At 39.7% G+C, this 22821-nt stretch overlaps 1 protein-coding gene across 2 annotated transcripts in view; it reads left to right on the forward strand.

Moving 5' to 3' along the window:
• Positions 1–22821, forward strand: part of fbxl18 (F-box and leucine-rich repeat protein 18) — a 121201-nt gene that overhangs the window by 63713 nt on the left and 34667 nt on the right. The window lies entirely within an intron of this gene.

Here is a 22821-nt window from a genome sequence, read left to right on the forward strand (position 1 = left end):
GATGTCAGTCTGGCTGCCCCGCCCCCGATTGAAACGTGAGTTTTCAGAGAACTGCAGCAAAAAAGAAAACCACCCTTTATGCTGACTAAACGCTATCAGCGACTTGAGTAAACGTTATCAAGATCCTGTCCTCTAACTGCACAGAGGACAGGTACATGCAAATGAAGTAGCCTATGCACGATAAAAACAGAAGCTGCTGTTATTTTGTACATGCGTAGAATGGCGAATTCAGATTGGCTATAAAAAGGTGTTGCCGCCAAGTTAGCCAATAGAACCGAATTTGTGTAAAACATGATGCTGGTAGTTCGCAAATTTGATCATATATTATTAAACGTTTGTTCTCCGAAATTAATACGTATTAGCTGAAAATGTAAATGTATTGGTGTGGGATGTGATAGGGACATTTTAAAACGTGTATAAATCTAGCTAGATACGTTTTTGTGAAAAGGTAGTTTAGAAAGAACAAATACAAACTAAGCAACAGTCTTGTCGACACAATATTCAAAATTTACCACATGATAAGGTATCATGTTCTGATTTGTTCTTAATTAAAACTTTTTGCCATAGAAAATGAAAGTCTAGTTTCTTTTAGTAAAGAAGCTCATTTAAGAACAGTTTAACCATGAAGAACAAGGAAGAAAAAGAAAAGGTTCAGTTTGTAGTCAGGCTGCTTTAGACAATGTCCTTATCATGCTTTACTTGAATTTACAATTAAATAAATAGCTAATTGAACAAGTGCCCACAAGCTGTGCAAAGTAAATGGAGAAATAAATACAACAGAGATGATTCAGAGACAAATAAATCTTCAGCCTACACTGTCTTCAAAGTAAAATAGAAAAGTAGCCAGATCCATGACTGTTAACTCAGACACAATGACAGTGGTGTGATTATCAGTGCAGACTGTGTGGGAGTAAGCCTAAGTGTCAAGACACCACTGGACTGGACCACTGCCACATAAAGGTTAGGTTCCCATATCTCTAAATCCTCCAAAAAGCATGTCACTTAGTTGGCTACTGTGATGCCATAGTGTTATTTCTGCATTTTTGCAGTCCCTTCAAATTGTGGAAATGAGCAAATGTTTTAGGCACCACATTCAGTTTTTGAAAAATATTTTGTCTTCACCAAAAGTGTAGTCTCCAGGTTTTGAAATAGCTCTGGTTTTGCATAGAACCATAACTTGTGGATAACTAACAATGGATAACTAACCATCTAATGTTTTGTCAATATGCTAAATTCATGTTTTTTTTTTACTACATCAAAGCTGTAACTCATATCTTGTGTCACAACATGGCCTCCTGATAGAGGAGAAGTGGCTGAGCAGAGTGACTGAGTGTGTACGCACATGTACCCATGTATGTGTGTACATGTGCATTGGGCTCCCCAGGAGCTTCACATAGTTTATTATAATTCAGCCCCCCTCATTCTGTGAAGGGCTATCTCCCCTTCCAGATGGTTAGCTCCATTGTTGCCAATGAATTAAGTCCATTTGTTTATTGAATAAAGACCGCTTCTCATTCCAATGCTTTTAAATGTCTTTAATGGAAGCACACACCTGTGATTTGTTCAAAAAGAAAACTGAAATGAACTGAAATTGCAACTTAAATTTGACTGAGTTAGATTGGTGGTAAAAACATGCTCAGGCTGAATTTTGAAGCTGTCGGTGGTTATCTTCAGCCCTCAAAACTATAGAGGTTGCCATGGAAACAGTGTTCTACCTACTGGGCATAAAAACATGCTGTCTACCATAGCAGGGTGCCCTAATGAAAATGAGGGATCTATTTATATCAATCTTTCATCTTTGCATATCATAAGGCTTCTGCACCTTGCAGAGAGACTCTGCCAGCACTAATTATTACAGTAAGTCCCATTTTAATAGTGCTCAGATTTTGTAAAGCTACTCATTTTTCAAATGCATTTTTATATTTCCTATTTGTGCCTGTAAGAACTGGGTCAGTACAGTAATTAATCTCTTCGTTATGAGTGATTTGCAGTACATACTTAGAATCTCTTAGACATGCTTAACAGTAGATAATGCATAATGCTCTGGTGAAATAATTTATATTGTTTCTTACCCTTTTCATCTCAAGCAAAAACAGTCACTCCCCCTCTGATCAACAGGGGACCTTAATGTTTTGAGGACACTAGTATAATGAAAATGTAAAATGTTTCATACAGCACAGCATTTTTTATTAATATCAGTAGCCACTGAACTGTGTAAGATTATGAACTGTCTTAATTTTGTCGTTGAAAATTCATAATTAAATGCATTCCTGCTCAATTGAATCAAACCTCAGTCTACTCCTGAGCCTCAGCAGTGGGGATGAGGGTGGGTGTGTGAGAGAGAAGCTTCGGTCATGTGGCCACACAGCTGGCACTGTGGATGTCATGTGGCTTCAGTCTCCTGCCCATCTGCAGTCCTGCATCTCGCTTCGCTGCTGGAGATGGTGGGCCCCCCTGCTTCGATCAGGTACAACGTGCCAGAAGGGATGGCACCAGCTATATATGCTGAATATTAGTCCCACGCTTTCCCTCTCTACTGCTCCCCTGTACTTAGATGGTCAGAGGGACTGCATCTAGCTGAGGTGGAGCATGGGGTGTTGTGCCACATGCATAATAATAGTGCTGCACTGCAACATTGCGTCAGAGTGGGGTTTTTTTTCTACTGGCTGATCCGATGCAGAGCCCACGCTTGTGGAAGCATACATGTCCTGAATTGTAAAAAAGCCAGTGCACCCCCGACCAACACTGAAGTAGATTTACTCACCCACTGTACCCACTACATGAACAGTAACACAGTATTTGTCTACAGCAAATGCAAGGCGAGAAACTGAATTATATTCAATTGAAATAACTCTGTAATCTTGCAAAATGGCATCTGCTTTGCTGCCTGATGATGGGGTGGACATTACACAGGGCCGTGCAGGATGTGGACAGGGTGTCCCTGTGTTTATACTGCAGACGCTTTCCTGTCAAACAGCCACAGGATCCTGCCTCCACCCAAAGTCATTTCCTAAGTAAAGAGGATTTTCCTCTACACCTCAGTGAGTGTGTCTGCTTCACCTAACTTCCAAAAGTCAGTCTTGTGTGACATCCAAATAGTTTGAGGCTATAGAAGGGTTTTATTAGTTGAAAACTGACAATAGTTTAGTTTCACAACGGTCATATTCATAATGGTCATTAACACTAGGAATTATTATAGATGATATTGATATCTTTGTTAATGATAGAAACAACATACCAAGCTGATTCAGGAAAAAAGACATTTCTATGGTATAGAAAAAGGTAAATCAAATGGGAATATGCATGGAGCTTTATGGATGCCACACTAGTCTAAAGACCACTAGTGTTTATTGCAGTAATACGCACATGGTCTGGAATTCTATCCTGACCATGCTAGTGGTAACTGTGGGCAGGAGTCATATAAGGCCATGTAGAATTACCCCACTGTCACATAGAGTGGGAGGGTTTAAGTTTATAGGCGATTTCTTTGCTTCATTTACTCGTACTCAATTGGGTGCCTGCAGTCTGCCTGATCCAGCTGTGAAAAGCACAGTACTCTGACCCTGTGGCTGTGAAGTTTAGTGATTGGGCTGCAGAGTGAACAAGCTTGAATGCAGTATGAAGGAAAACACATGCTGGTATGCACTCTCCTGAACTGACTGAGAGCAATGGAAAATGGCTAAAAATATGATTGGACATTCAAGTTGTGAGAATCAAATAAAAGATACATTTTATGGCTCATGTTGGCAGTTTTGGTTTATGTTGGCCAGGCCTATTGGGCCTTTGATCATTTTCTTATATTTTCATTGCAAACTTTTTGGAAGATCACAAGCCATTGTGTGTAGGCAGCATTTAATGAAAGCATTTCATGAAAGATTAAAGGGTAAATAGTGCTTTCAGTATGTTTTGGGCACAGTGGAGCTTAAAATGCCAGGTCACATGGTTTGGATTGAGCCACACCAGAGACAGACATAATCTGTGGGCCCATCTCAGGTTCTCTGATCTGCTAATAAATAAATGTCTTTTTAAAAGGCACTTTGTTGTGAATCCCTATCTGCCTGTCGCAGCATGGTGTATATTTAATGAGCTCTCTGCCTCAAACACTCTCATCAAGTAAACCTGACAGGATCTGATCGTCTGTGGAACGCATGTCATAGCTAACCTATATTCCCACAGCTTTGTAGGTCATGAACTACTGACCATGGTCACCCTCCACAATAATGTGTTGAATGGACACATTTAAAGAAAAAATAATAAATGAATGTAAATTATTTATCCCAATTCATGGCCTGTCCTTTATTTATGCTTTCTGTTATAATAAAAGCTTAAGAAGTGTGGGTCGAATTTAGTCAATTCTGAAGGAGTTTTGAGGGTGAATTGATAGGGACATTTTTTTCAGTGATAAGATTTTCAAAATGAAGGTCCTTTTACTGAAGTCTGCAGTAGTGCGGTGTTCTCAGCCACGTGACATCTTGGTCCAAATGGGAAGCCATTTTTAGATGAGGCTGAGCACGTGCCTATTTTTAACTGGCCCAGTCCAGAGCATTTTTGTTGACCGCAGGACAAGGACTGAAAGTGGAGCAGCATTGTTGTTGAAGTGGGTGTGACCTTGCAAATGTGTTTCTGAGAGCCTGATGAGCTGTGCCGTGCTGTGAGTGATGACTGCCGAGCTGGCCTGGGACGCATGCTCTGATTTCTAGCTAAGTGGAAAGCGTTAAATCTATTCACAGAATCAGTTGCAGCACGTCTTCAGCCTGACATTCAGGCCAGGAATTACAGTGGAGCCATTTTAGATGTGTTTTTAAATATAACCAACCCCTCAAGCTACATTTACAGACTTTGTGTTGTGGCTTCTCTTCTGACATTACATACAGGACTGTTCTTAACTGTACAACTAAATGGGCATTTAAATATACTAGCACTTACACAACCGATTACATTAAAAAGCAATCCAAAATTCACACATTTGCTACGTTTGTGTTTCTTTCCAAATAATATAAAGTTTTATAAATTATCCTGTGTAGTTTTACATAATCTATGGTGTGTGTTATCTTTAGGCTGGATTTCCATTTTGTTACTGTGAGGGAAAATCCTCTACTAAGCTCCTGATCTTGAGAAGCAGCTGGGGCTGATCGTGCTGTTTGGGGTCCTTTCCCTTCACAATGAAACTCCCTGTAGTCTTTTTCTCCTGCTTTTCTAATGGTTCCTGACCTAATGACTGCTCCAGCTGCCAGGCGAGGGCTAGCAGACTTGGGCTCTGTGGCTAATGGGGCAGAAGTTTGGCAAGAAGTGAAGATTCTGTGAAGATGGTGCACAGACATGGCTTAACTGTTCAACTTTCATTATTTCATCAGTTTTACTCTCTTTCCTGTAATTCCAGTATTGTGGAGGGATGCACTCTGTCTATGTGTTAAGGAATGGTGAATTAAGTTGAAGTTGTAAGAAGCTGAGCTAAAGAGAAAGAGAGCCAAAATGATTTTTGGAACCCAGGAATGTTCTTGGGGGGGGGGAAGGGGGGAGCTGGGGGTGGGGTCCTGTGGCGAATTGGAGCATGCATACGTGTCTCCTTTCATTGCACTACAGGAGAAGCCCTTTTTCAGGGCCTCCTCTCTTTAACAATGGTCATGTCTGAAGTCACAGGGAGCCCTAGTGATGGAAACGGTCCCTGTATGCCAGCAGGGTGAAAGGTCACAAGTTTGTTTTGCTGAGCCTGTGCGTGTCAGAGAAGCCTTGTGTCCCCTCCAGTCATTGTCATGCCAACAGGGAAACGATCTGCTCCTCGTGTGCCAAAATCAATAGACATAAGATCCCATTAAAATGACCTGCTTGGTTGGGGGCAAGTGTGAAGGTTTATGCAATACCCTGATATTTCTCAACTCTGTCATTCAGTCAACATATGCTGTAAATAAAAAAACTCTACTTCTTGTAAGTGGCATCCAAGTGCCAAATCCAGCTGAGGCACGTGCCCTTAGTGCAGTGGTGCACCCTGTGTTCAGGATTGAATCCCAACTCTGCAAGTGCCACCTGTGTCCACATGTCCTGTTGGACAACACCATAGATCTCACCATAGATCATACAATGATTGCATTACATGACATTATTAATTATAGTTGATTTTATCCAGAAGTGGAGAGAGAGTGTTTACATTTAATGCAAAAAAGTGAGGTATACTGTTGCATGGAGCAAATGCAAACAGGAGTGGTGCCCAAACAAATGTATAAAAATTTTTAGTCAGCAGTGTTTTCTAGCTACACTGCACCATCTGCCACCATCTGACTTTCTCCCTGCCCTGCAATTGAGTGTCAGATCACTGGCATACTGCTAATGCAGAAATGCATTAGTACTCAGGCACAAGCCTCTTGACTTACCGGCAAAGTTATTTGCATGATGAAATTCTGGCATGGACATACATGCAGCTATCATAAACAAACTGTTGCTGGTGAACTCTGGGAGCTCTGCTAGCAGTGCTCTGTGTGACCTGGCTGGTTTGCAGCCTGCCCAGCTCTGTGGTCGGGTGCTGGACCGAGCCTGTGGAAATGCACGGTGAGGGCTTGGAGCCGTGACTGAGGCATGAGGCAGGCAGATATAGGTCAGCCTGAAAGGCAGTGAAGCATGACTCTGCAGTGTCGGCTCGCCACTGAGTAAACCAGCGATCACGTGAGCCTGGCCTCCTGGGCACAACTTATACAACCGTGCTGCTCTACAGGCCTGCAGTGCATTAAGTGTAATCTCATAAACTATGTTTCCTCCGTAATGTGTCTCCCATAATACACTATGTGCTTGCTGATGTTGCCAAATCAAAATATAGTCTCTCTGACAAAAGCGGTCCTTTTCCTATTGGTATAGTTTTACCCTGCACCAGGTCAACAGTGTCTGCACGATTCAAGGAGAGAATGTCATATTCAGGAATTTGGATTGCAGTATGTATATCTGGACTGATTACAAATTTTTTGCATCTGTTAATGACAGATATGGCTAGATAGTGGATTTCTGCCATTTTTAACACACTTAATAACTATTTGATGTTTGCAGCAGGCATGTTATCTCTCTAAGATTAAAGAAAGGTTGATATTTCATTTACGTAATGGCAAGTCACTTTAAAAAAAATTTTTTTTTTACATCTTATTGGTTGTTTAGTGTTTGTGCATCATGAGTGGTTGTACCTGGGTGTTTGAGCTTACTGTGTCAAGAGGTCGGTTAAGTGCTGTTCTGGCATTCACAGAGAGAAAATGGACCCAGGGTGTTTGTGGGAAAAACTGGTCTGGTCTGTTTTTCACTACCACTGAAACCAGGAACAAGGATGTATTTATTAAGCTTCAGGAAGAGAATGGAAAGGGAAAGCACACCAGAGTTTGTCACCCATGATTGGGATGTACAGACACAATATTTTTCAGAAATATTTGCCTGCTTCTCCAGTAAAGTGCTTTTTCTGCTCTCAAAATGAAAAGGAGCTTCTGGCACGATTATTTCCCCGTGGTCTCTCTTTTGTGGTTTTTTGATTTATGGGCTAAAGGCTTTGCTCAACATTGGGCCTTGATATTGATGTGGTTCCGGCAGGGGCCGGGGTTCTGCGGATTGAAAGAAACAGCTTTCCATCACTGGCTGATTGGTTGTTTTAGAGGCCTTCTTCTAATTCCACCAGTGTACCCCTATATTCCCCACTCAATTAGGTTAAATTCTGTTGAACCTCCCTGATGGTATGGTACAATCTTATCTGTAATGTCATGGGTAATTAGGAGCAGAAACAGAATTTGATTTAATTTCAAAGGAGCAGAATCAGGTACTTTTATCACATCTTACACTGGCAGACATTTGAAGCATCTTTCATACATGATAAATAAAGTCCACTGAAACCTGACCATAGCCACCATACCAAAAGGTGTGAGTAAAGCCCATTTTCCACTGCAGGGCCGAACGGTTCTGATGGTGTTTCCACCTGGAAACGGTTTGGCGGGGGAACGATTACAAACCGTGCCCAGCACGATATTTTCGGCACGGTTAGACAACCGTGCTCAGTGCAGCAGAACCGTTCGGGTGTGCAGGCTTAATGATGTATTCACTGATTGGTTTCACATTAGGCATATGTCAGTTTTGTGACTCCACAGTCTCTTCACGTCCTCTTCCGTAAGCTAGGTCAGTGGAGAAGCTAATATAAATAAAAATGCCAATCAAAAATCGTATTCCCTCATAGCAACAAGATAAACCCGACAATAGCCATAAGATATACAGCAGTGAAAACGCTGCTCACTGAATAACGAAATAAACGGGACAAAGTTTTAAAAAATGATACCATGTCATCCTACAGTCAATATCTGGGACTAAATATTGAAAAAATAGGCTTACCATTCGTTTTACGCGTAGAGATGTCCCTTTTGAGACCGAGTGGTCATATATTGTCTTGGACAATAGGCCTACGTTTATGAAATATATTTCGCGCATTTTTGATGCCTGGGTACATTCAAAATAGCTGTGCATAATACCACACATATCGTTTACGGCGTTGTTGCTGTTTTTTGTACAGTCTGGCTTGATTGACAATTCATTTATTCAGTAGGTGAGAGTATAAGCTTTCTAACGATGTAGGCTATAACATGTCTAATTTTGCTTTTGGAATAGCGTTTTATAGGTCAGCGTAACCGAAAATTTTCTTATCATCGCATTCACTTGCGCATTAAGACGCTGCACCTAACGAAACGTTGTTAACGATTTTTCGTAATTTCTTGGAAAATACTATTATTATTGAGGACTTCTGGGCATAGCTAAGCCGTATATTTGCTGATAGACCTATCTGACATTGTTTTCTGGAGCAAAACAGAAGCGGATTGAACTCGTTGATTTACTGTCTCTGAACACAGATAAAATTTCATCATTGCTATGTAAGTATTCTGCTCAAAATATTTAGGTTACACGTTATATAAATAGGTTAGTGGTAGGCTATTATATAATGATATTTCACACTGTAATGTAAGCGTTAGTTAGTAGCTAGTTTTTTTAATGCAAGCAACAGTGATGGTCAGTGGAGGATACGCTAAAAAGAAAAACCAAAAAACAGACCAAAATACACAGAATCGTCGTCCGTTTCGCCAGCCAACGAAACATAACATAACATAGCAAAAATAAAACAGTATGGGGAGCGACGACAACAACTGGCGCATATTAGGCCTACATTCACAACGGGACGTCGTCGCTGATCCACCGCGTCACTTGCTGTCCTCACTAGGTACTTCATAGTCCTGGTTTTAGCAGCCCGACGGTGGACACAGAAACCGTAACCATTCCCACGAGTACTGAGCAGCGCGGAACGGCACGGAGTGGCCCTGGTAACGGTTCGGCCCTACAGTGGAAAAGCGGCTTAAGTCAGAGATGCCACTGTGTTCAGTCTTGAGTCCAAAGGGAAAAATAACGAGAATGTATATTCTTTTTCATCTTTTTGTGCATTGAAATGGATAATTAGATTACTACACTACTTGTAATGGTGGGATGAAAGCTGGTGGAGTTAGTGGTATCAACAGCCAGTTAAAACCAGTCGGTAAATGTAAATGCAGAAGCATCTGTTAATAACTTAAGGATGACCGTATCTTTCTTGAACTGTTTCTGGTCTGAGTCATTTCAGATGTTGGAGGTCTAACGTGTTCTTTAAACATGTAGAACTCTTGCTGCTTCATTCTGATATTTTTTGAGAAAAATAAATGAGCAGATTACTGATATGGTGGCTGATGTAGTGAATTACCGAGCTGGATGAAATGAAAGACCTTTTTCTGCAGGGATTGTGCACCAATTTTGCACTAAGATAATGATGCAGAAGGTACTTGAAAGGCTACCATTTGCTGAAAAATATTTTGTTATTAACATTATTGTCAACCAATTTTACTTTGAAAATTGTTACCTAAACATCATTGTGTTGGACATCAATCAATTATTCACCATCAATATTATCAGTCAATTAGTGACACAATATGAAACAAGAAGCATAGCTTCTCTGCATTTGCACCTGCCAGGGAACTACTCTTGCCCTCATAGATGCTTCCTATTTTCCTAAAAGATGATTTCACAAAAGTAACACTTTTATCTGTTTCTGTGATTATAAATACATTTGGGCCCAACTGTAGACTATCAACAAAATAAAATTCCAACAGTAGCATGCCAACTATAATCTGTGATAAACAGCTGTAAATGAGCAGGCATCGGTCTAATAGCACTCTGAATCCGCCAATTCATGTTTCATGAATGGAATAATGGTGAAACCAAAATGTCTAAAAATGCCTTTAACTAAAAGCAGAGAATGTGCACTCTAACCAAATGTGAATTGTTTAATTACAGATCTAAAATTGTGGAGTACAGAGCCAAATCAATAAAAATATGTCTTTGTCCCAAACATTATGAGGCTCACTATTTATACATTTTGTTTCATTTTGAAAACCTGTCAGAACACTATGTGCTGTGCTTGTATTTGGCATATGTGTTAAATTGAAATTCTAAGGTAAAGTACTGGTGTGTTTTCAGAGAGCATTATCAGTAAGTGCTCAAATAATGTAACTGCCACCTTCTGCAGCAATTAACTGCAATCCTTGGCACTTTAGTATATTTTGTACTGGTTATTTTATTTTGTAGAATAAACTTGTCAGTACTGACTTGATTTTTCGAGTGAGAATCTGTGAAAATAATACATATAAGTGCAGTTCTATCCAAAGAGACTTATTACATTTTAGTGCTTCAGAAATCAGGAAATTCCAGAGTCAAATTTTGGCAACCAAGCTTTTATCACATAAAACTGTTTCCCTGCTAGAATAATGTACAGTAGACTGATACTGGTAATAACACTCCATATAAACTGCGACGTCATATAAATTCAACCTATCCTTTCAATAACTGTGTCATAACTCCATAAAAGGACATGCATTTTCAATAGGATGGTTAAACTGGTTAATAGTATAGCATTGCCTTGTGTGTTTGTTCCAACCATCCTATTATTTTGCTAAAAATGTAGCCACAGCTGTTTAAGCTATTTCTGTAATCTGTTCTTCAGCTGTGCAATTGTTTTTATTTTCACATTCCTATCACACAGGATTTGACATATGACTTCCTGTGAGCACTTGCATTTCAGGAAGCAAAATGAAAATATTTTATTGTAAATGTTACTTATTCATTTTGTTCTTTCAGTTATGTTTTGAAAAAGTTTTTACACTCGCTTAGGTCATATCAGCATTAAATTGCTATTGCGTTGCAATTCACTGTCTGACTGTGAATTTTAGGGTGAACTTCAAAAAATAAGGGACAATACTATCTAGAAGGTTTCTATCTGTTTTATTTGAATTCAGTATTATTGCTATAAATGTGTGTGTTTTTTTTCAGAGAGGATTGGGATTGAAATTGTTAAAAATGCATACTTTTCAGTTACTGCTTGTCTTGGTCTACTGTTCAAATCAAGCGTATCCATAAAGAGTTAGGCTGCCCATCCTCTATGAAATATCAGTACATTTTCAATGCTGGATTCATTTTTTCTTTGTCCACGTCTGAAGCCTCTTAAAAGCTTGTTAAAGCTCAATTCTGAAATTCTGAAGCTCACTAAAGACAAGGGCACAGTTTATATAATTAATCACGAAAACTATCTTTTTTTTTGCCAAAAGCTTAGTGTTAAATCAGCTCTTCCTCTTTGACTCATATGTACTCTGTTCGAGTTGAATTAACACTGGATATTTTACTGTGTACTATATAAATGTTTGCACTGTGACAAATTAAGTTTATTGTTAAGATAACATTCCCAAGATGGTCACAAATTAAATATGAATATAATCGTTTATATTTACTTTGTGCAGAACAAAACTTTATTGTCATCAGCCACGCTCAGGGTAATGTATAGTTTATGAATAAGTCTCTAGAGAGATCATCTACCGATTTCCTATTTCGCCATATAAGTTCAAGTACAGAACTTCCTCTTTCTCTCGAAGGAAGTAACCAGGCTCCACAAAATCGACAATGGATTTTGTTCAGACAAACATGTCACACAAGGTGTTTTGAAAATGATCAAAAACACATGGATGTCAGACAAGTGAAACACTACCAAATAATGAATTTGAGTTCTTATGTACCACAGTGGCACAATTCAATGTAATTCTACCAACTAGTACACTCTCTATTATTATTTTTCTTTGTTGTTATTTCAAGTAGTCACCACACAAGATTTATCCACTCCAATCTCACTTAGCAGCTTCCAACTTGTACAGATTATTCTGTCTGTCTGACTAGCCTTTGTCACTCTGGTTTGTTGTTAATGCCTTTGTTGTTGCCTGTCACCTTCTCTGCAGCATTTTAGATGAATTAGACCTTGGCTTTATATATTCAATGAGCCCCATAATGGTTGGGACAAAGACATATTTTTTTCTTGATTTGGCTCTATAATTTTAGATTTGTAATCAAACAATTCACATGTGGTTAGGGTGCACATTCTCAGCCTTTATTCAATGGTATTTTTATACACTTTGGTTTCTCCATATAGAAATTACGGCACTTTTTATACATAGCCTTCCCATTGCAGGGCACCATAATATTTGGGACACATTAACGTTATGTAAATGAAAGTCATGTTCTTTGCATGCAATGACTGTTTGAAGTCTGTGACTCATAGACATCACCAGGTGCTGAATATCTTCTCTGGTAATGTTCTGCCTGGCCTGTACTGCAGCCATCTTCAGCTCCTGCTTGTTTTGGGGGCTAGTTGCCTGAGGTTTTCTCTTCTGAATATTAAAGGCATGTTCATTTGGATTCAGGTTGGGTGAATGACCAGTTAAATTTTTTCCAGTTTTTGGCCTTGTTGCTTTAGCATTTTGTCTGAGATCATTGTCTTGCCATAGGATTACACGCCGTTTGGAGACATTTGCTTGAACTTGCGCCGATAAGATATTTCAGTACACTTAATTAATTCTGCTGCTCTTACCAGGTATTTAATATTGATTATTGTACCTTGTACCTTATTCTGAAGTTCTGCCCATTTCTCATTTGTCTATTCCCTTTTGCCTTTCTCCTCTTATGTTTTCCCTGCTTGGTGATTCATACTCTTACAGTATTTCTTGAGTGCCATGAAAGCTATTTTTCACTGTGGCACTATTTAGACATGACGGAAATAAGCCAATGCTAGTCTGGAGAGGCTTGCATGCAATGCGGCCCCTGAATGGTGTATTCTTCTGAAATATCTGGTGCCACCTGATATTCTGTCATATCCAAATCAGAATACAGAAGCAGAATGACTCATAATGCACAAACACCTCACTGTACCGTACACAACAGAGACTTTGTGTGAGTGATTTGCATCTGCTGACAGGGCCCATATTCCATTGCACTCATTTTCGTTTGAAAACATTTTTTTATTAGAAGTCTTTTCTTTTGTGAATATACTGAAACCTATCTTTACTGAATTGTTACGGCCATCCTACGGTTACCACCTATTTCAAACTCATAAGAAAACCTTTCCAAGTTTAAAGATGGAAAAGTAAACAAGGCTACAACTGTTACAGATGACTGTAACAGTAACCAGTGTATTTTAATGTGTCGAAGTTACATGACCTAAATGACCATGGGTAGCTTTGTTAGCTGATTGATACATAAAAGATAATAAATTAGAGGCATTTGAATTTTTTTTTTTGTTTCATGTGCTAGGTTTAATCTTATAGAGAAAAGGTATAGCTTTTTAGGCAAATTTAAGATGTGTGCCTGACTGCTCTGTGGAGAATTCACAGATTTTGATCAGTGTTCATGGAGAACAAATCATCTTTAAACATCTTTGAGGCCATATTAATGTATCATTTTGTGCACCATAATTCATTTGCACCCTTTCAAGGACACATTGATTTTAAAAGTTGATCATTTTAAATTTCTGTCTGTGGAGAGTTCAGTAAGGGTCCAGATGAAGGTGTGACTCCTCCCTGTGCCACCCTGTTTTGCATCCTCTCAATGCACCTGGACAAAGAAAGAGGAACTACAGTATATAGAGGTCATGTATGTATTAATAATCAGTCTGGCATTGTTTCACTCTGGAGGACATACTGGTCTTAAACATACTGGCCTGGTATGTTGCTTTTATGAATCCGGGCACTGGATGTTTGTAACTGGGTCAATATTTCCTGTGGTGATTGTGTGTGGCTTCATCTCAGACCACAGTGGAACCAGTGGCATTCATAGCTTATCGATGACCTAGCAATGAACCAACCCACCAATACATGTGTGGCATGAGGAGGCCATGCAATGGCCAGTATGGGTTTAATAAAAACATTGGAATACAGTGATCTTCATTTATTGTAAATAATCAGACATTCAACTAAGCCAAACAATAAAAATACTTTTAATCATCAATCTGGTGAAGAAAATGATGCACACTTGCACAGTGGCTAAGTTATTTTTGATGTTCACCTATTTTAAGTGGGTAATTAGTCACAGTAATAAGTAAGTCATCCTCCTTGTAAAAGTTGTAATGTGTTCAAGAAGCATCTCCAGGGGCGATGCTTTATAGAATATGTAGATGAGTATATCCTGGAGCTGGATCAACACAATAACAAGCCTTTCACTGGATTCTGGAGTCAGATGAGAGTGGGAGCATTCTTTGTCATGTAAGTAGTCTGAAGGAGCTTTATAGCTCCCCCTACTGACTATTACGTGAAACTTCATTCTGAACCCCAACTGACTACATGTGCACTATATCAATCAGAGACAGGAGGCATTTGACCCTTGGCAAAACTGGACATGTAAAACAGATAAAGAGTGTTAGACATGCACATAGTCTTATTTGTTACATAATTTCATTATAAATGTTTATCCATTCATGGCTGACAAATATGTTATTTTTTCTATTTAAATAATTATAAAGGTAACGTGATACTGTGAACAGATTTTACATATTGAGTGGAAGGTGTGGAGTTTTTGCAGATTTTGGGGGTTTTTTAAAAAAGCCCCCCTATCCCATTTCCTTACGCTCATGCCATGCTCTCTGCACTATCCTGCATACTCCACCAGCAAGGAGTGTGTGGACCCTCACCTCACTGTGCCAGAAAAGGGTCCCTCTTACCAGACAAACATGATGACCAACTGGGGTCGCAGACAACCTGGGGTGAAAATATGTGCAGTGGAGGCAACAGCTCATTTCCTCTGAGATTCAGTGACCCCTTCCTCTTGCCCTCGGTTATGTTGGGTTTGTTTCCGCAGGGCATGCTGGTGTTGTGTGCTCTGGAGATGTCTTTCGATGTAACAAACAGCTTTCCAGACTGTTTATGCCAGGCAGCAGCAGTGATCAGTTGAACTACCTGGTCTAAACTTTTTCTATATTTCACTGGTCTCTTGTCCATTTTGTGGTGTCTCTCCAAAGTGTTATTCTGAAAGGAAAGCCAATTTAAATGACCTGTAAAGGCTTGTGCAGACACGAAGAGCTCAGATGTACTGTATTTGCTTTGTAACTGTCAACTGCAAATGTTTGCTAATACTAGAATGCAAATTAGATTATTGGCTGTACACTGTACTGCAGGTACAGTACTACTGAGGTTTTCCTTTCAGCTTTCTCTGTATTTACCACCTCCTTTCTTATATAACCACTGTTTTAATAGAAATTTTCGCCACATCTCTTGTATGCTAAATTACTGACAAGTGTGTGTTTATGAGCAAGTGTCCACGTGTGTGTTTATACATGGGGGGGTTGAGTATGTACAGAGAGGGAGAGACCACATAAATTATTTTTCAGGGAGAATGTACATGAAATGCATGATTGTTTCTAGGAGAGAGTATGAATGCTTGTGTGTTTTTGTAGGAGAGAACGCATATGTTTTTAATTTTTTGAGAAAGCTGGAATGCTTGTGTGTACTTGAGAAAGAACATGTATAAATGTGCATTCATGTTTTTCAGAGAAAGTACATGTCAGTGTGTTTGAGTGAGCGTAAAGTTTGAAAGAGAGGGTATGTACATTTTGTGCATGTGGGTGTCACTTCTTTCTCAGCATAGATGAGGGGCTGCTGAAAGCAGTAGCCCTTTATAATTCAGCCGTGCAGTTCACTGTGTCTCCCAGTCACCAGGCAGGCCAGGCCGAGCTTCCCCCTGAAGCCCCAGCTCCCAGATGTCCCGTTGTCCGTCAGGTATTTTACATGCTAATGACATACATTCATCCAACAATTGCCTCCAAACCCCCTGCAGTGACCCATTCTTCAAACTACAGCCATGTGGTCAAAAAAGATCGAAATGGCTTCATCGTGTTCACGCTGGGTTTATAGAAGATTTATGAAAATAGGGATTTGTAAAAATGCAAAGTTATAATAAATCTGATCCTGTGAGTAGGAAATTCCTAGTGTAATAAATTTGCCACAGCTCTTGTTAATGTGACACATTGATGCAGTAGTAGAAAAGAACCCAATTCACTGTTGGTAAGAGATGAATTATTACCTTTCAGATAATTAATGCACTTTGTACAGTGGACCTCCTCCACGTACAACTGCCAGTATACTTTTATTTGAGGACAAACACCATCTGTTCAGAGTGATGGTTCATTAACATCTGGCACAGGAGGCTGAAGAGGCACCCTCACTAATCTCCTGGAGGCATTCTCCAGGGGTCCGGGGGCTGGCTCCGCCCTCCACACTGAGGGAGCCGGGCCCTGGTCATCTCCTGCTCGTTTGTCTGGGCTCCCCACTCTGCCAGCTTTGCTATACACTTTGTTATTATGAGAAAAATGTTTTTTAATTTTCTATGCCAAGTGTTTATGGTTGCTGTTGGCATTTATCACTATTTACACCACCATTAGATTACACATGGGTTTCATCATTTTCCATTGCCAATGTCCCAAGGAGCCTTCATCTGATTATATATGCAATAACCTAACCTATGGGTCGGTGTCAGACAACAGCTGACTATACCGTGTTAGCCACTGCTCAGGAATGCAGCTTGCTCTTGGCTTTGGATTTTGCTTGGGATCCTGAGAATATGAATGGTAAATCAAGACAGCTTGGAAGAACACACTAGTGATCATGCCTGGAAGCTCAGCTCTGCCCCCTTCCAGGGAAAAGAGTCACTGCAGCTCATGGTTTACAAGTGTTGGTGATGTTGCTGAAAATATCAAAATGAGGAGAAACATGCATGAGATCTGTGGTGTTTTAAATGAATTTGGAAGTTTAATTTGATCGTGACAAACTAGCATTCCTTATCTGGTGCAAAAAAGGAGAGAGTTTCATTTTGATGACCACGTTTTGTTACTATTCAGTGCGGCAGTTAATGAATGAAGCCCTGCCCCTCCTCCCTTCGGAGAGGGTGCACATTTGGACCAATCGGAATGCAAGGGTAGGCCTCTCTCAAGAGACACACTGCAAACACTCAAGTTCTGTGAGTTTGCAATGTCATTTCCTAGCAACAGTCGCCCTGCTGTGTTGAATGCCCACCCCCGCTTTGGTTTTATTTTTTATTTTTTTGCTTGAGCAAAAAAGGCAAAGTTCAGCCCCTCTGCCCCTCCCCCCTCCACTCTTTTCAACCCACTATCCCAGGCCTGGTCATCTGAATTGTTGTCACTGCTGAATCGCTCCGCTGCTGTAAAATCATGACTTCACTGCCTAGCCTGCAGAGACATGGTGGGCTGAGCTTCCACCTTCACCCACTCACCACGGCCCACGTCAGTGGCCCTTTTTGTGAGATTAAAAAGGTAAAGCTTCTGCTGATATTTCCCTTTGTGCTGCTTTTTAATCATTTGGAGGATTTCACTGCATTGCTCATTTAACTGGTGTAATCAAGGAGCGGCGTGACAAACACGGTTATCGTGAGCCTTTGTGACCACACACACAAAAAAAGAACATGGTGTATTGTGAATGGGGCAGACAACAGCTTCTCCCTGGAGAGGCACACAAGGTATCACTAACTGGTTTCAGTTATGCAACCCCCATGCGCTGGATTGTTGGGTTATCAGTTTACTCATTGTGGCTGGTGAAATGGTGTGTATGTAGCTTATGGAGTTACAGTGGATTTCTTTTATCTACAGCTCCCTTTCTGGTCATCCATTATTACAAGAGACGGAGAAAAAAGAAAAAAAATAGTAAAACTCTTGCTCTGACACACTGACATTCCTTGGATTGCAGACACACAAGGAGCCACAACCTTGCCTTTTTTAGGCAATGATTGCAGTGTGATCAGGGATGGTAGGTCAGGGCTTACCTGTAAAGAGCATTGCATCATACACAAATGATTATAGTGACGCTATGAGTCAGAATTATATTATTTGTATGGTTACTTTCTGTTTACCATTTTACTGAAGCTGATTTTCCCACGTTGGGTAAACAAACGCTTTATTGGACAGAGTTTATATGCTGTTTGCGGTTGAGGCAGCACACGTAGACTCTTCATGTATAAGACAATGTAGCATCTGTTGCTCTACTGGGGGCACCATGAAACTAATTCACACTGTGTAACTGCCTGGGTTTATTCGTAATCAGGTCTATCGGTACCTGTAGTGACACAGAGCATGAGCTCCCTTGACTGTTGGCGCTTCTCCATTACTTGCCTTGGATTGCCTTTTTAGGACATGGCTGTCATAGACCTGCAGCCTATTTGTCTCTTTTTTCCCTTCTGGGCATCAAGACTAGTGTTGCTCCAAATTGAGATAAAAATAGCAAGAGACAGGCAAAAACAAAAAGTAAACAGTATATTCAGCAAAGCAAGTGTTTTTTTAAAAGGGTTAAGTCTGAGAAAGTAACTTGAATGACTCGAAAACTCCAAAGTTTGATTCATTTTGATGTACTTACTCAAACATACTGATTTATTTTAAAGAATCGAACTTCCCAACACTAATCAAGATGTGTCCATCTCCTGCTGACTTAGTTTGTAAATCATGTTTTTGCTGTCTCTGCTATTTGATGAAAATGCTTGCCGCTGAGTGTGACAAATAGCTTGACGGATGCAATAAGTTTCATATTGTAGGAATTCCAAACCTCCAACTAAACAAATCTTTTTAAAGAGACAGACATTGTTGCTGGTATCATAGCTGCGTATGTTATTATATACTATATAATTTATACTATGTGGGTTATTTGCCATGTTTTAATGCAGAGTGAGTTGAATGTTTAATTTTATTGGTCTTTTTATCACACCTTGGTGGCTTGAATTGTTTTGGATAATGTACACATGAACATTATTCAAATACCCATTACCTGTGTTTTCTCTTTAACAGTCAAATGCCACAATTGTTTGACCCTAGTAAAATTTACATGCACACTGGAAATGAAAGCACGTTGCAAACGAATGCAGAACAAAAATATCACAGAATATAACCTGAAACTTAACATGGTACTGACCACGGGACTGTAACTTCCTACGAGAAAAAACTTTATATTTTTGTTTTCGGCCCTGCAAACAATGCAATGGTGGCTTAGACATGGCATCTCAAGGATGTCTTGGCCAGAACTTCCCCTGCCAGAATCACAGGATCCTGGAACAATTATGAATATATCTTATTGTGGCTGCTTCCACAAAGGACAGCAGCAAAGTAGGTCTGAAAAGCAATCAACCTGGAAATGTTTAAGGGAGCAGTGAGCCAACAGAGGGTGAAGTCAAAGATTAAAGAGTGTGCTTGTAAGAGAGGCGTTAGCCTAGCACTGCCGCTCTGTCCTGGAGAAACACAGCCATGTTCCTGGCTACCATCTGAAGGGTTCTGACTGACCTTGTGCTGAATCTCGCAGTACAGTGTGTAAGGACCGGGGGACAGAATTAATTAGCACTGAAAGAGAGAGAGGCAAGGCAAAGTTCCCTCAGGACAGAGAACCAACAGGAAGTCAAGGGGCCTGGGGAGGAGGGAGGAGGAATACCAAGTGGCTCCAGCTCACCTTCTGGAATAACCAAGTATGGTTTACAAGAAATTTCTCTATGACCCAGTCAGCTGGTAGGACTGAGATCTTACTCCTGTAATATATAAGCCCCCCTAATATATATGTCCCCTTTCTATGGTAACCACATAAACAAGCACCACAAGGAACCAACTCTGATTTCATTATTTTATTGAAAGATGGTAGAATAAGGGGCAGATTTCTCTTTTTATGAGAAGACATGGTGACACCACATTAGGAGGGAGATGAGAAAAATAGATCAACAGAAAGCTGTCTTTTTCTCTTAAATGTAACTCTGCAGTATACATTTAATTAAATCTGAACCAGCTTTATTTTGGCTAAAGGGAGAGGACGTTCCCATAAAATGCACTCTTGACAGTACTGAAACAGAAGCAGTTGTGCAGCAGAATACTTTACATCACTTTAAATGGGCAGTGCATATATAGTATATCACTTGACATACAGTAATGTCCAGTGTGTCACCCAATGACAAAGATTATAATCATGCTACTATTTTTCCATTGTATAACTTCTCATTGTACCTTCATAAAAATGAACTGCAATGTGCTTGCATAAAATATTTTTTAATCAGAAGTGATTCATCAAAGGGCTTTAGGACAACACATTTCAGTGTTTTACAATGATTTAAATCAGGGGGATAAAAATGGGACACCAATAATGGGAATAGCTAAACCAATTATTAACAAGTAGAATATCAGGCATAACCAGGACTGTGGTAACATTAGTGCATCCCCTTGGTGTGTTTTTCTTCTCGTGATAAGACAAAGGCCCTATTAGTACGTTGAGAGGCCATTTCTAAGGCTGTTTATAATGTCACTGCCAGACAGTTCGATTAATTGCTGCTGTGAGTACATCTTTTTGTGTGCATTGATGGAGAAGGTCAATTAACATTCCTAAGAAACCAAACATGCACAGACAAGTGCCTCATTCTTCATTGTTTGACAATTTTTTGAAGAATGTGGTAGATATGGACACAGATGAGATAATGATAACTTCTTTGAAGTAAAATTTTCTCAGACCAGGGAACTTAGGGTAAGTTTTACACCCAGGGGTCTCTCCAAGGCTGCTAGGCCACAATGTGGACATATCTTTACGTGCACAGCTGCTGAACAGGACCAGATAAAGACAGAAAGCCCTTGAGGATAATAAGAAAGGCTGTGTGTAGAAACTCCTAGTTGTCACATAAATTCTGAGTGATTCCATACGTCTATATAGTTTCCTACTGCAAATCTCATTTCAGAAAACCAGCTCAGAAAACCAGTGGTTATATTAGATGTCTTCCCCAAACTGTTCTGCTTGGGACATGACTTATTAAACAAAGAAAACTATCAAAAATACGTGGTGGAAAGTATAACACAACAGTTCAGGTGCTGCTGCTCTGTCAGAATGTACAATGCAAAAAAAAACAAACCCCAGAAATGAGATGCTGACAGCACAGTGAGTGAACTGCAGGCTGTGGTGACTAAGTTTGGCAATCGCTACCTGCTAGCTTTTCCCATATATGGAGTCAGTGAATATAGTGAGGCAGAGCCCTGCCCTACAGAGCTTGTTCTAATGATTGTTTGTAGTGCAAATAGGGCAAGGAGGAGAGGAGAGTGTTGGTACAAGGAGGAGAGGGGGGGTCTTTCTGTTTGGGCAAGAGAATGTTGAAAGAGAATGTTGAGGAATCCTGTAGAAGAGCATAATAATAATTTGTGCATGTGTGTGTGTGCTTGCGCATGTGTGTGAGGGAGGTAGGTAGGTAGGCAGAGAGAGAGAGAGAGAGAAAGAGAGAGACCCAGTGCAAACCTAAGTTCACACCATCACAGGGTAATGCATCTGTAAGTGAAACAATGTGTTTTTCAGCCAGTACTCATTATTCAAGGCTAAAGCCCTGTCACTTTAAACCACTTCCTGTTTTGATTTTTGGAAGCTCTGAACCATAAAGAATGAGAAGATAATCTGAAAATGAGACTGAATATACTGAATACTGTCTTTTCAAAGAAATTTATTGTAAATATATTACATGAGAAATTGAATATTATATTTGTTAACATTATTATTATGATTGTTTAACACAAGTCGTGTGAGTAACATTTATTTGTGGCATGATTATCTGTACTAAACTGCCTGATCCAGGGTACATCCACATTATCAAATAAGATGTAATATATAATGTATATCATATTTCTATAACATTACATTATAACAACAACTATGAATTCTATAAATTTACTTCACAAAATAATAAAAATTAAAATAAATAGAAAGAGGTCTTGTTGGAAGACAGAGAGGAAAAGATTCAATGCTTCACATTTTTCTGTGCAACAATACAAAAGCAAAAACCTTTGTAGCAAATACCCTCATTTCTTACGTGAGGCAATTTCATTCATTCAGCCAAACAGTTTGAATCTGATTTCCTTGCAAAAGTCCCATGTGACAGGGGCCTTGCATTCTTAACATTGTTACCACGTGACGCACTTAAAGATTTCCTTTTATGGTGGTTACTGTTGCATCTCAGAGAGGGCGACGCCTCCCACTACCAAAGTGTGCGAATGATAAATCGCATAAGCCATCAAGGAAATAAACACAAGGATCCGACCTGTGGATATAAATGTGAAACAGAAAGAACGTCTCTGTCGATCAGGCCATGTTTTACTCCTGTACTTGAAATATGACTCAGGAAGTTTCACTTCTTTATGTGCATCGTGCTTTTATATTTAAAAAATAAAAAATACATGAAAATTTCTGCTCTTACAGACAGTGCTTGTGGCAGTGCTATTCATTTTGCATTTGCATTGTTCTTTTCACTGATTTCATTATGGCATACATCATGCCAACATCGTCATATCAAGGTCTCTTAAAGTCTGTTCCTGATTTAAAACACGGCCAGATAAGTGAATGTGTCATAGAAACGTCTGTAGACCGTTAGCTTGATACTAACACATCACAAAACAATAACTGAATAACTAATGTTCCACTGGCATTCCAT

Source organism: Anguilla rostrata, chromosome 2 (assembly GCF_018555375.3).
Source record: "Anguilla rostrata isolate EN2019 chromosome 2, ASM1855537v3, whole genome shotgun sequence".
Lineage (NCBI taxonomy): Eukaryota > Metazoa > Chordata > Actinopteri > Anguilliformes > Anguillidae > Anguilla > Anguilla rostrata.